The 14,147-nt window shown below is 52.4% G+C and overlaps 1 long non-coding RNA gene across 2 annotated transcripts; it reads left to right on the top strand.

The window, feature by feature from the left end:
* The first annotated feature begins 808 nt into the window (after positions 1-808).
* Positions 809-6,739, top strand: LOC149920055 (uncharacterized). 2 transcript variants are annotated; one of them, XR_016460677.1, is made up of 3 exons: positions 809-1,843; positions 5,812-5,936; positions 6,359-6,739. It is a non-coding gene; the product is annotated as an uncharacterized LOC149920055 (long non-coding RNA). The 2 variants fall into 2 exon arrangements; XR_016460678.1 differs by lacking the exon at positions 809-1,843 and adding an exon at positions 2,548-2,757.
* The last annotated feature ends 7,408 nt before the right edge of the window (positions 6,740-14,147 follow it).

Below are 14,147 nucleotides of genomic sequence, written 5' to 3' on the forward strand. Positions count from 1 at the left end.
ATTAAAAAAAAAAAAATCCACTGCTAATATTTTTTTTATTAATATTTTTATTTTTTATTTCTGGACTGATTCAGATAAAGGGATTTAGAAGGACTGAGCATCTGCAGCTGCACTTATCTGAACTTCTCCTCTCCTAAATCCGTTGCCAACTTTGATTGAATGGGTGCTGTGGATGTGATTATATAATACTGCCATTTCCAAGCAGTGTTTTTGGTAGGTTTTAATAAACAGACTTTTCAAAAAGACGGCAATATAGAATTGTTAGATCCGTTGTTGATCTAAAAAAAAAAAAAAAAAAAAAAAAAAAAAAAAAATTTGCTTTATATTTTCATTAAATGACTTCTTTTAATATTTTATTCAGAATACCTATGAACTGCTGCAAAACGGTAATTTATTTTTTCCCCAGATCTTGTATTACGTGTTTTTTTCAGACGAGCACAAATCAAAATGAAATGAAACTATGGACAGTTGTTAGGTAATAAGGGTATCTTTTGATGTGATAATTTGATTGTAATTTAATTTGAGTAGTGATTCCGTAAGAGCCGATTGAGAAAATAAATTTGTTAGAATGAACGACTCTTGTGTCTGCTGCATCCGACGCGGGGCCGGAGAAAAAGTTCAACGGTGGTCGCGCCGGGGGCGGAGGGCGTTGCGCTGAGTGCGGCCACTGCGCGGGGCCCCGCGGAAAGGGACAGCGCAGAGCCGCGGGGCTGCGCCGTGTGACGCTGCGGAGCGGGGAGGGGGGAAAAGGGGGGGTTGGGGGGAATGGTGGTGGGGGGGGGGGGGCTGAAGGAGACGGCGGTGCTGCCAAAAGTTCGGTGTCGTTCAAACGAATGGGAGGGGGAAGGTGGGGTAGGGGGAGAGCCGTGCGTTGTTTTGACGCGTTATCTGTCTCTGGAAAGATTTGTACCTGATTTATCTGCGGGGTGTCTGGAGAAGGTGCTTTTTCTTTTCCCCAGGAAGGATGCCCAAGGGGATTGCTTCCAACCCACCGCGCACAACGCTCTAGCTGCTGCTGCTGTTGCTGCTGGGGCTCGGGCTCTGGGTGAACCGTGCTCCCTTAGCAGCAGCAGCAGCAGCAGCTCTGTCACATCGGTGCGCCGAACGCGTCACGGTGCGCATCGGCCGCTGCGCTGCGGAGCGGGAAAGCGGTGGGGACGGGCCGAACCCCCAGCAGCTTTGCGGGTGCTCTCCGTTAGCGGCACGGAGCCCGCGGCTCCTTCCTCCCCTCCTATCCCTCCCGAGCGGTCGTAGCCGGCGGTGTCAGCCCGTGAATCGCGGCCGTGCGCCGGGTGTTGTATCGCCGGATCGCGACATATGGTAGCGTTCGAAGGGTTTGTGCAATGGTCTCATTGGCACGAAGGAAAGGAGAGGGGGAAAAGAAAGAAAAAAAAGAAAGAAAAAAAAAGGAAAAAATTATAGAGTAAAATAAAAAGGGGAAAGAAAAGAGGAGGGTGACGGCAGCGGTTCTTTGTTTGCCTCCCGGAGCTCCGGGCCGGGGAAACTGGGTTTTCTGCAGGCGAATGTCAGCCACAGAGAGGGACCTTGCACATCTCTCGGTGGTGTTTGGTGCCCATGTTTGTGCGGTCACAAAGGGCTGGAGTTCGGCTTCGCTCTGTGTGCTGTTAAAGGACGGCCTCGGCGGCGTGCCGGGGCCGAGGCTGGGCCGGGGCAGCAGCGCTCGGCTGTGCGGACTCTGCCAGATGCGCCCGTTTTGCGGAGTTATTGTGAGAGAAAAGTGAGGCCGTGGTCAGCACCCCTCCTCCTCCTTCCCTCCCCCCCCCCTCCGCCCCCAGCTGAATCTTCTGAATGTATTTGGGAACGTCAGAGATAACCGGGATAGGTGAGAGCTGAGGGCGCTGCGTTCGGGCTCGTATCGTGACACGTCTAAATAATGAAAATATTGTTGTGTATCGCCGCATCTCCTAACGCACTCAGTAATTGTTTCCATTTATAATATCAGCGTTCTGTTCGTGGAACTGAGTCGGTATCGTTTTCCTCCTCCTCCCTCTTCTTCTTCCTCATTTTTTCCCCCATCTCTAAAACCAACGTCCCACAAAGTTCTCATCGCTCAGCCCGGGTCATCCCGAGTCGGAATTACTTTATGCTCCTCATTCCCACCCCCCAACTCCCCACCCCGGCCGGACGCTCCCACTCCGTCCCCTCAGGTGCGTTGCAGCCGCCGTCCGCGTGTGTCCGGAGCCCAGCAAAAGGCTCCGCGTTGGTTTCGGGGCGGCTGTTCCCATCGGAATAAGCCCAAAAGAGCCCCCGTGTTTCGTGCCTCGTGTGTGCGCACCGTGCTGCTTGTCACCTGCTCTGTGTGAATGGTTTCACAAGTAGACTAATCGGTTCTGGTACGAAAAGCAGTACATACTGTTGGTTATTCAATCAGTAAGTGTAACATCTCAAATAATTTTAACAACTCGATTTAGGTTGTTTTGTTTTGTTTTGTTTTCTTAAATGATATATTTGTAAAATATTTATCCCGTCGAAAGCAACAACGTCTTGTTGTATTTATTCGTTTATTTTTGTAATAAATGATGGACACCTCCAAGCCGCCGCTGCTGTGTACATCTGTGCAGGTGCGCACGCATCGCTCCCCGTTTGCGCGGGGCTGCGGCTGCGGGTGGGGGCCCTCCGTTCGCTCCTTGTCTCAAACTCAAAGGGACGCAACAAGTGACGGCCCCGGGTGCGGCTTCGGGGCAGGGAGCGCAGTGAGGAGCGAATGGCAGAGCCTCAGCTCCGGGTCCCCGCGAGGTATTTTCAGTTGCATTTTGGAATAATGGAACGGGCGCAGGTTTCAACGAGAGGCTCGAGAAAGGCGAAAAGAAAGGCAGCGAGCGACCCCGCGGTGTCAATGACACAGCAGTAGGGAGCTCCTTTTTTGGCCGAGACTCTTTGGCGAGACAAAAAAAAAAGAAAAAAAAAAAAAAAGAAAGCGGAGGGGTGACCGCCGGCCGCGCTCCAAGCGAACAGCGGGGCCGCGCTCCGAGAGCCGGCGGCGCCCACGCGTGGGAAGCGGCCTCGGGTGGACGGGGCGGCGCTGACCGGGTCCCTCCCGCCTCCTTGTCGCAGCCTCCCGGGCATCTGCGGGCAGTCCGCGGGCGGCGGAGCCGGGCCGGGGCCGTCCCGGGGCGGAGGGCGACGAGGCGGCAGCTGCCGCGGGTCCCACGCGGTTGTTTTCCTCGTGGCGAGCATTGAGCAGAGCGCAGCGTCCTTTCTGAAAGATTTAAATTTCGCGGATGAATTACCATACAGCGGTTGCTTAGCAACTAAATTCAAGCCGGGCTAAGAATATGCAAGCTTTTTGTGTTCTCATTAATAAAAATGCCACTCTGACACAGCAACCTGACTTTGGATCACTGCAACTTCTGTAAAAGCCATAGGAGAATACAAACCGGCTCCTCCGTTTAATTACAGATCAGAGTGGCTTGAAACGCGATGTTTTGTTAATCCATCTTCCTAAAAGCGATGTAAAAAAATAACGGCTTTTCGAGAGCACTGGAAAACCACTTTTTTGATGGAGCTGTCTGCCGGTGCCACCGGGAGCTGGAAGGCGAAAGCTTCCAAAGCACTCCGTTCAGGCAGCATCTCTCCCCCCCTGCCCTCAGCCGTTCTCCCAAATCCGAAACCATTGAGACATTTGGAGGCAGGGGGGAAGATATATCTGTATGTTAACCCACAGTGCGATAGAAGAAAGCATCGTTGTGGAAAGGGATGGGGGGGGGGGGCAAAAAACTTGAGGGTGCAGATCCAGCTCTGCTCTGAGCTGGCTTTGGACATGGGGTGAGCGGGTGCTTGGGTAGGAGAGGAGCCTGAAGGACCCCTCACACAGCCTGTGTCTCTCGGGTGTGTATCTCCCTCCCCAGTGTAGTCCCACTTCTGTGCTTGGTGTTGTCTCAGATCTGTGGAGATGAAGGATCTTGGCGATGGATGTTGGCATCGCGCACCCAATCCCATCTATATGGGAAAATGACCTCATCCGAGGAGGGCTGTGTGTATATATAGGAGGGTTTAAACATAGACTCTACACCTACATCTAGATCTATATATAAAGATGTATACACACACACAGCCCTCTGTGTGTATATACGCCTCCAACACTCCCAAACCTCCCTGCCCAGCCCAGGTTGCTGCGTGCCACCCCAGCAGGCCGGGCACTGTACACGGTGTGGGCACAGGGTGCTGCTGGCAGAGCTCAGTGCTTTTTGTGTGCCATTGTGTGCCTCTGGTCCCCTCCCTCGTGGAAAAGGCTGCCTGTGGGACAGGCACACTCATGCTGCTGACAGCTGAGGCTTTGCCTGTGGTGCCTTTTTCAGCAGCAAACAGTTAAGTCCAAACTTATTTTCCCTGCTCCTTTATTTTTTATTTTATTTTATTTTATTTTATTTTATTTTATTTTATTTTACCCCTTGAAAGTGCTAAAATGGATCCTCAATTGTATGGACTCCAAGCCACGTTGAACTGGTTTGGTGCAGACGTGTTTTTCCATGGGGTTTGTCTGCAGGAAGGTCACCAAGGAACAAGGGATCCCCCCCATGGCTCTCTTTAAAGGTTTTCTTTTCTCCTCTGCAAGGGGAATATTGGCTTGGAGGGGGAGGCATCTTCCAAACATGAGTTTGTGATGGAGGGAGAGAGCTCTCCCAGTAGGATTTGGCCTCTACTTACTTTAAAACATGGAACAGTGGACAAAAAAAATAAAAAATCCTATATAACAAATCCAAAGGGAAGAGAGGCAGTGAAGTGAGAACCTGTGAAGCCTCGAGTCCACCCAGTGTCGGGTTTGCCTAGAGCTCCAGCAGAATGTTTTGCTTCTTTTCCTAACGGTTATAGGATGACTATCACGAGGATGCAGCACAAATAAGCGCGTTCCCTTCCATTTTGCATCTCCATAACAGAGTTGAGACTAAAAGCCAAAATCTGAGCGCAGCCCTTACAGAGCAGTAGGACTGTGCCAGTGCATATGTTTCCCACTCACATGTTGAAAATGATACCTTCCAACATGGGCTTGTTTCTGATAGCACATGTTTCTGCAGCTACATGGGCAATAAAGCTAAACAGAACTTTCCTGAATTGTTCCTATTGAGGGGTAAGGAGGCAGCGCTCCATCAGCGTGACACCTCCAAGGCAAATAGAGGGATTCAGCAAGGCACACTCACTGGCAAAGCGGCCATATATATTGAGTGGAGGTCTTTATTGTAGGTTTGGGGTGGTTGGAACCCATTTGACAGTAGCACTGAATCCATGGAGAGTTTGGTTTAGGAACAAACTTTCCTTAGTGGCAGCTTGGGGTGGATTTCATGCCAGATGTCTGGGCACCCCACGTGTTCCCTCACTGTCCTGTGGGTAGGATTGCTGCCTATGGGGATGGTGCCTTCAGGTCCCACTGTTGTGCCAGCAAGGTCTACACGTGGAGTGCCAGCAGAACTATTCCCTCTTCAGAGGGAGCTGGGATGGGAACAGGGGAAACGTGTTAAAAGGGAGGAAAAAACTGAGGATGGAGCCCTTGTCTCTGGTAGGCCCGCTCTAAACCCAATGTCAAGGCTCAGAGATGTGTGTGTGAAATAGCACAGGCAGACTCTTTCTTTCTGAGGTCCCGAGGTTGAGTGCAGAAATCCCAAGCACTGCTGACTGTCCCGCGTCCCTGAGCCATCCTTTCAAATTGAAATGAATTTCTTTAAAAAAGCAAGGGCTGGCTAATGGGGAACCGCATGGCTGCTATATTTATGTGCATAAACTCAAAATTTAAACAACTTGAGGCGGTGTGGGATGTAGTGAGGCTTTTATATATAGTAACCTTTTTGTTATTAGTTTTGGAAGTGCTCGGCGACGTTCTGCTGCCAGCTCCGTCGGGCCGATGCGCGGTCCTCGCTCAGCTGCAGGCTCTGCTTCCAGCTGGATCCCCGCCGCTCTCCAGGCTGGTCCTATGCAGCCAGGTAGACCACTTGTCCAAAGCTGAAATAGCCAAAATGAGTGCGTGGTTATAAGGAGGGTGTGGGGCTGGGGTTCTTTTGGCTGCTTTTCTTTGTTTCTTTGGGGTTTTTCCCACCCGTCTGTGTGCAGGTGGGAGCCAGAGGAGGTAGACACCAGAGGTTGGGTTTGGGATCCGTTCTCCACCTCCTTGCCAAATTCGAGGCAACCCGAATATTTACCACGTATAAAAGGAATGAGAACCGCTGGGCACTGATCACTGTGATAGCCCTTCCTCGACAGAAAATGGGCCCAGAAAAGCAGAGCTGAAACTAATCTTCCTAAAAGCAGGCGGGGTGGGAGGGGGGGGGGAAGGAATGGGTGGCTGAAGGATTGTGCTGGAGCTCCACACATTTCTTTCATCTTCTGGATCTCTCATTCACAACAGGGCCCCATCTGCCCAAGTGGGACTTTGCTCAAAGAGATCCAATAGATGTTTGTTCCAGAGTCCACGCTGAAGCCACAGACTGACGTGGAAGGGTTTCCATTTGTTTCTCTCTCACTCTCACCCTCCTCACACACACATGCAAACACATATTTCCTTCTCCTCGTAAAACCAGAAAACCTCTGCTCCCCACTTCTGTTCTCTTCTGTGTTTTATGCAGATCCATACTCAAATGTGTACCAAAATTCTTCACTCCGTTTGCTGAAATCGCCGAGATTGTTGGGGAAATTAAACCAAACAAGGCACTGTGAGAAGTGTTGAACTTTAAATACCATCCGCTACCTCGAGGAGAAGAAAATGAGTCAACAAACGCTCAGGTTTCTGCACCCGTTAGGTTATTGTAATTAAGAGAATTATTTGGTTAGGGTTCTTTTTTGTTGTTGTTAGGATGGTGAGAGCTCTGTCACGCTCAGGCAGCGTGCGTGTGAATGCAACGCTCTTTCCCTTCCTTCTGATGTTGGACTGAGCGCTGGCGTCTCCCCGAGCTGGTGGCGATGGATGTGGAGTTGATTGATGCCAGGACGGCAGGTGGATATCTGGGGACGGCAGCCCCAAGGAGGCAGATCGTACCCTGCAGCCCCTGGGCTCGGTGCCCTCCTTGTGGCGGTGGGGTTGCTTTGGGTTCTCCCATGGTGCTGCTGCTCGGTCAGGTCCTTGCTAACGCCTCGCAGCGGGGCCGGAGGGAGTCCCGTCGCGAACAATGGCATAAACAAAGGGAGGGGACCCGTTACCTTGGTACGCTTTGTTCCTCGGCCCCCAACTGCATCCTCAAGCCATACAGGGAGGCATTGCCCACGGGAACGAGTGATACGCTCCGGCCATTGTCCCGAATCCACTGGGAAACAAACCCCAAAGCCAAGCGGATAGTCCCCCGTCCTTCCCTCCGCTTCGCAAGGAGCTGCGCTCGGCTCCGTCCCTTCCTGCTGTTCCCCTCGCTTTTCGCTGCTGCCACTTCCTTACGGTGCCCTCCATGGGGCTGGGGGCAAACGGGAGGCGATCACCCCCCCACAACCCTTCCCAGGCGCTGTGAGCACGGCGTGGGGCGGCCGAGGGGTTGCGTGGAGCTGAGAGTGCGTGAGGTCTCCCCTTTGCTCCTGCGTGGGGTGGGTTTCCCCGTGGAGCCGCGCTGCGAGGCTGCCGCTTTTGCTCGCGTTGGGTTCGGGTTGGGAGCAGGTTCCAGTCCGGGGAACCTCCAGGGGATGGAGGAGATGCGGTGGCAAAGCCCGAGGCGGATGGAGGCCCCTAGAGGGGCACGCAGTAGTCCTGGGCGCAGCCGAATCCGTCCTTTAAATGCGTGTGCGTGCGTTGGGAAGAGGACTGGGGGGGCTAGTTTGGTACCAAAGCCCTCGTTTCGAAGGTAGAGGGCTGCCTCGTCCCTTTTGGGCTGGCAGCAGCTAAAAAGGGGGAAAAAAAGAGCATCAAAACAAGTGGAATTTTCAAAGCGCTGAAAATTCCACTGAGAGACTGCTACCAGCCCTCGTCCCTTGGACACACGCTGGGGGGACGAGGGGGGAAGGAACTTTTCCTGGGCCAGCGGGAGGTCCTTTCGTTGTGTCTCCCGCACCTGCAGCCTAGGGACCGGGGGGCCCCGTCCCTCTGCGGGCTGTGCCGGCAGTTTTCTCCCCGGCAGGAGCGCGGGGCGAGGCCGCCTCCTGCCCCCGCCCTCAGGCCGTGCCCCGCTGGGGCGGCCCCGCGGCCCTTTATGCGCGGCGGTCAGCAGCCGGGCCGAGGGCTCGCAGCTGCATGCAAATAGATCCCGGCAATCAGCTCATGCGTGAGAGCTGCCTCGACGACAAAGTGCCTCCACGAACGCAAGGACGTTTCAGTTTTATTTTATTTTATTTTATTATTATTTTATTTTATTTTTTCCGGCTGCAACCAAAGAAATAAATACGGGGAGAAAGTTGGTTAGGGTGACTGCTGCGCCAAAAGCAATTCGCTTTGGTGGGAGACCAAAGGTGGGAATCTGTTTCCTGCACCTCTGAGAGAAGGACAGCACCACCGCAGCCGGAGGGAACGATCCCACGAGGTACGAGGAGTGGGACATCTCCTCCATCATCTGCTGTCACGTGGAAAACGCCTCTCTCCACAGTTTGCATTGGGTTATGGCTGTGTTCGATTACGGGGTGAGAGTGGGAGGCTGTACACTCTGCTCCCTTGCAGGTAGAAATAGCTTGGTTGGGTTCTTCAACTGCTCTCCACAGGGTCTGTCCACAGGCACAGGGCAAGGGTGATTCAATGTCTTCAGCAGAGGCTGAGCAGAGTGAATGAGATGAGAAAACCAAACCAACAACAGCAAAACACATTGAGAGTCGAAGTGGGAGAAGAAAAAAGTAAAACTGGAAAAAAAATCACCAAGAACCCAATTCCAGAGAGGATGGGACAGACTACAGTTCCTCAATTGCCATTTGGCAGACTAACATGAGAGAAAAGAAAGAAAGAAAAAAAAAAAAGACTCATACTGAGTGATGGGGTAGGAATGGGTGGCAACGCTGTGCTTTGGGCAGCTCAGCCTTTGGGGACCCCTCGCGTGGCCTTGGCCGAGGGAGATACGGGGAGCGGCCGCTCTCCATCCCCCGCCCCTTCCCACGTCCCTCACTTTGGGGGCAGTCACTCTTAAGGAAAAAGCCGGGGAGTGGCACCCCGACTGCAGGCTTCCCCCTGGGGTTCGGGCAAGCGGTGCTCGGCCCCTCTCGGCGTTCCCCAGGACTTCGCCCCACTCTCAGAGCCAACTCCTGCTGCTCCCTGAGGGGCTTTTTTTCTCTCTCTCCCCCTTCCAGCAGCCCCGGGCAGGGATGCAGCCCCTCCGCGGGGCACACATCAGCCTCGCTGCTCCCCGATGCTTCTTTGTCGCTCTGCACAACGCAAACTCCGGAGCGAAATCTCCTCCGGGACCCCACATTCCCTGCTCCGGGAGGCGGTTTGGCACCGAAGTTCCCCTTTGGCACCTCTGTGCACCTCGACGTGGGCACGAGGACAGGGCTGTGCCTCTCTCCCAAGCCTCGTGGTGCCGGGGGGGGTACACCCAAGCGTCCCCCTCCCCATCCGCAGCCTCCTTTTTCCCCTATCTTGGAAAGCGTGTTTAAAGCGGCAGCTGAAACACAATTAATTGTAACTGATTAACATGGATTAGTTTGGCCTCCGAAGCACTTTAAGTCAATTCAGCAGCCATAATAATAATTAATTCATTAATAAGGACTATTGGTGCCGCCGCACCAGCGCCGGGAAAAGTTTCGCCGCGCAGCAGAAGTACAGGTGGCGGCGAGCGCTCAAACGAAAACATTTGCATGCAACTTTTTAACCAGAAGGGAAAGCACTTTGGTTCTATGCGGAGACATGTGTCTCACACATTTCCCCCCCACCCCCTCCCCCCCTTTTTTTTTTTTTTTTTTTTTGTAAACTATGTAAGAATAAACATTACAGCTCCGGGCTTTTAATTTCTCCAGATGGAATCATAAAGTACCTAGTCGGGTTTTTCATACGGCACAATTGAGGACACATGTCTGCTTTTCCCAGTGCGGACCGAGAAGCGGCTCGGTTTGAAGGCACGCCTCCACCGCACCGCACTTCGGATGGCGAACTGCAACGAGTTCGTTCTCTAACAGCCGGGGAACCGCTGGGAGCCTCGCTCCGCGCTCCCTCCCTCCTCCCGAGCGCAGCCCCAGGCTGACCCTATAGGCGGAGGGGAGCCCCGACGGGACGGCCGAGCTCTGTGCTGCTCGGGGTGTGACGATTCCTCCTGCTCCCCTCCCCGGGGCTGAAGTGAACCCCGGAGCTCCGCTGCCCACATGCACAAAGGCGGGGGGGGTGCAGGGAGGAGCCCCCAGACCCTCCTCCTGTCCTCCCCGCAGAGCCACGCGTAGCCGGGCTGAGCGGTACCAGAGTGCGGAAAACGGAGAAACGAGGAAATAAATGACGAGATGTCCGGCTCTAAAGAGCGTTATCACTGCTGCGATAGGAAGGAGGCTGCCCCGCCCGGCACCAGCATCCCCCCTCCCAGCTCCCGGTGCTGACTTACATGGGGAGGTGGCACGGGGTTCCCTGCTGGGGCCATTGCAGAGCGCGGTGATTTACGCCCCAGCCGTCCCGCTCCGGCCCCGCGTCATCTGCGCGCTGCAGACAAACAGCGTTCAATATGCAGAAGGAGCGGTGTCTTTTCTTAAAGGAGAACTCACCCCGGCGGAAAGTTCGCAGCCGAACGGAGGGCATGGGGGGGGGGGGGGGGGGGGGGGTTCGGGCTCTGCACTGTGCCACGAAGCTGGGCAGCGGGACGGGGAGAGGGGCGGCCGGGGGGCACCGCCGGGACGGTTTGGACTGTGGCACCGCCGAGTCCCCAGACGCGGGGCTCCCGAAACAAACAAACACGCGAAACTGATGAAGATGACAACGGACAAAACCCCGAAGAGCTCCGCAAATGTCCCACGCTGCTTTGGGACAGAAAAAGCGAGGAGGAGGCCGTCCCACCATCCCCACCTCACCGCCGGGGCTCTGCTCGCCCCGTCCCCGCACTGCTCCGGGTCCCCGGGACCGAAGCCCCACGGCGCGGTGCGGGCGGCACCGGGCGAGCCCCGTGGGGAAGAGATATCGCGGTGCCGGACGTCTCAGCTCCCCAGGTTCGGACAATTAGACTACGTTTTTTTTTTCCCTCTATTTTTTTTTTTTTTTTTTTTTTTCACGTGGTTGGAAAGTCTGTAGCGCCATCTAACGGGAGGCGGAGGCTGTTCCGCCGTGCCGCTCCGCCGAGGGCAAGGCGCAGCGGGGCTGCTCGGTTCGGCTCGGTTCGGCTCGGCTCGTCTGGCTCGGCATGGCTCGGCTCGGCTCGGCTCGGCCCACATAAGGCCTCTCCACGTGCTTGTCTCTGTCTCTCTTGCCACCTCCGAGCATCTTGAGACTCTGAGAATACAGTCACTTCTGCCAAACCAGGGTAGGGGGTTTTTGTTGTTTGTTATGATGTCCTTTTACCCTGCTTCTGTATTTCTCATACAGATGCAGAATCTTCTATGTATGGCACGCAGCAGTTTTACAGTGGTTGCTCATCTCTTCCGTGCTGGCAGGGAGGCCCAAAGCAGCCCAGTGCTCTTTCTGTCTGTGTGTCCAGTAATAAAATGCTAGTGCAGCCTCTGCTAATGCAACCTCTATTTGCATCACCCTCTTTAAAACTGCACTGATGTTTCAACCCAAATTGTCCGGTGCCCTTGGGTATCACTCCTGCATGTGGCACTCTCATGTGACTCAGGTGGCCAGGTTACATTGGCCCATGTGATGTTGGCATCTGTGTGCCACTGACATCTGATGACTCCCAAGAGTGCCACTGCTGAGGCACATCAGGGAACCCCGAGGGCTGCAAACTGCTGTGTGAGGCCCTGGCTTCCTCCAAGCACCAGTAGGGACTTTTATAAAAGCCCAAATAAGCCTAAATCTTCTGTTATACGTGGACCTCAGCCCCTACCAAAATACTGATTATCTATATCCTTACTTATTTTGATGTAATATCTGAAACATCTGTAATGGCACCCACACCGTTTTGAAATGGGATTTACCCACCTTGTTTGTCTACACCCTCTGAAGAGAAGAGCAACAAAACATGCAGGAAAAAAATTCTCAAACAAGCTCAGTTCTGAAGCCTTCCGGCAGCCAGAAGCAGATGTAGGTGATCTCTCCTTCTTTGTCACATACAGCAAAAGCTTCCCACAAACCAGAAGGAACATGATGTGCAAGGTGCCCAGGATGCATTCCTTCAGAGGGTGCCATGCCAGAGGCCACTATATAAACCAGATAATTAAGAGTTGCTAACAACTGCCTCATCAGTTCTCACCTGAGTGGTCCGATTGTACCAGATAGTGCATTTTCAAAGGTGAAATTGTGATTTTATAATTCCCATCCCTTGTGAACTTCTGACACCTTATGTGCGCTAATAATTTAAAAAATAACATCCTCACACTTATTGCACATTGTAAACACAAACTTAAATTTCACATGGCTAAAATGAAGCAAAGCATTGCCACTGAACTGCTTTTATAGGTAAGAAAATGGAAACTCTTAATGTGTGTATCCTCAGATGGGAATAGACGTTCATTCTTGTGCCTGGGAATTCTTGTCATGTTCTATAATTGGGAGGAAGAGCGATTTCTGTCTGCACTGAAACAAGAACGTAATTTCAGGGGTTTGGACAACAAAATAGCCTCCTATAGGGAGGGTAGGGTGTCTCGGAATAAGCACAAAACATCAGCCACACTCTCGTTCATTAACCACCTAAGAAGAGAGCTTTATGACTACATCCAGCGAAGGATTTGCATGTCTAAAAAGTTAGTTGTTTCAGTACTTAACTTTCAAGTGCTTTGCCCGGGGCTGGCATCCCCGTTGTTGTGTTTGGCACCGGCACTCGCTATACTGTGAGCCGAGAAGGTGTGCACAGACAAATCTTTTGTGCCTTGTCCAAAGCCACGCTGCTTGGCGAAGGATGGCAACAGCAGAGGAGCCCGGGTTTGTGGTTATGTTGGCAAAGGTGAAGTATTGGTTTCAGCTGAGGGGATCTTCTAAACTGAGGAAGGAAAAGGTTCTCCTCCACTCATAGTTGAAGAGCAACAGGAGGACAGCAATCCCGATGGCTTTCAAATAGAAGAGTCCCCAGCACTGCTCCTCCAGGTGCCCCACGCCTCCATGCCATGAGGAATGAGTACTGAAGGATGGCAGGTGGCCCCTTTCATTGTCACAGCTCGCAGATGAGGAAGGGTCACCTGGCTTTAATGAGGGAGAGCTACCTCCAGCTCTCCACTAGCCAATATTCAGGTGGGACATAAAGATTGTATTTTGATCTAAAATATGACACCTATTTTCTTTTACTTTATAATCCAGAGATACTCAGGGCTTTATCACTCAAAGGAATTAAGCACTGGCTTTGAAATTATTTCAGTGCTGTGAGTTTTCTCATACTTGAAAGACGAGTTCAGCTCCTTGAGATAACTCAAGGCGATGCGTTTCTCATGGCAGTCCCAGGAGGACCATGAGCAGGAGCAGCTGTGCAGCTCAGAGGGGTCAGCCCATCCTACGCTTCTGATCCTTGTTCTGCTGAGGTTGTGGTGGTTTTGGTGCTGAGCTGTTGGTGAATCATGTGATGCCTTCCCCTCTTTCTTTTCCCCCTTGAGGGTTAGTTCTGATTCAACAGAAAATAATTCTGCCAGCCTCAAAGCCTGCTTTCATCGTTCTTCCCATTCTGGTGGAAAAAGACAAGGGACCCAGCCCTTTTGGGGTCTCACTAATAAAGCAAAGAGCATATGAATTCCTTTGTACAAAAATGAAGCGTCCACATGACGGTATTTACTTAAAACTGGGGCAGTTTTCTGAAGTGCTAGGGAATAAATAGGCTCAGTGGGTGCTCGGTCCCTCTGTAATTCACGACCCCTTCATGTAGATGCCAATGTTTTGACTTGGCTGGCTATCTTTAATATTTGGATTTGAAACTTTTGGCCTGTGTGTTCTGTTTCCTCAGGGCCCTCTAATCTTTAACTTTTACCATAGAAAAACCTTAATGATTTCAAGGCTCCACCTTGCTAGCAATATGGTTTGAATCAGATACACTGCACAGAGACTATTTTGATTTCAAGAAAGAACGACCTTCTGGTTTTATGTCTGCAGGTATGAATAAAAATCTGAAAGATCCTGTGTTTAGGGCTTGCCTACTCTTGATAGCAGACAGCAAGAGCACTGTGATATGGATCAGCGATACTACATG

Source organism: Phasianus colchicus, chromosome 1 (genome assembly GCF_987193195.1).
Source record: "Phasianus colchicus chromosome 1, bPhaCol1.hap1.1, whole genome shotgun sequence".
NCBI lineage: Eukaryota > Metazoa > Chordata > Aves > Galliformes > Phasianidae > Phasianus > Phasianus colchicus.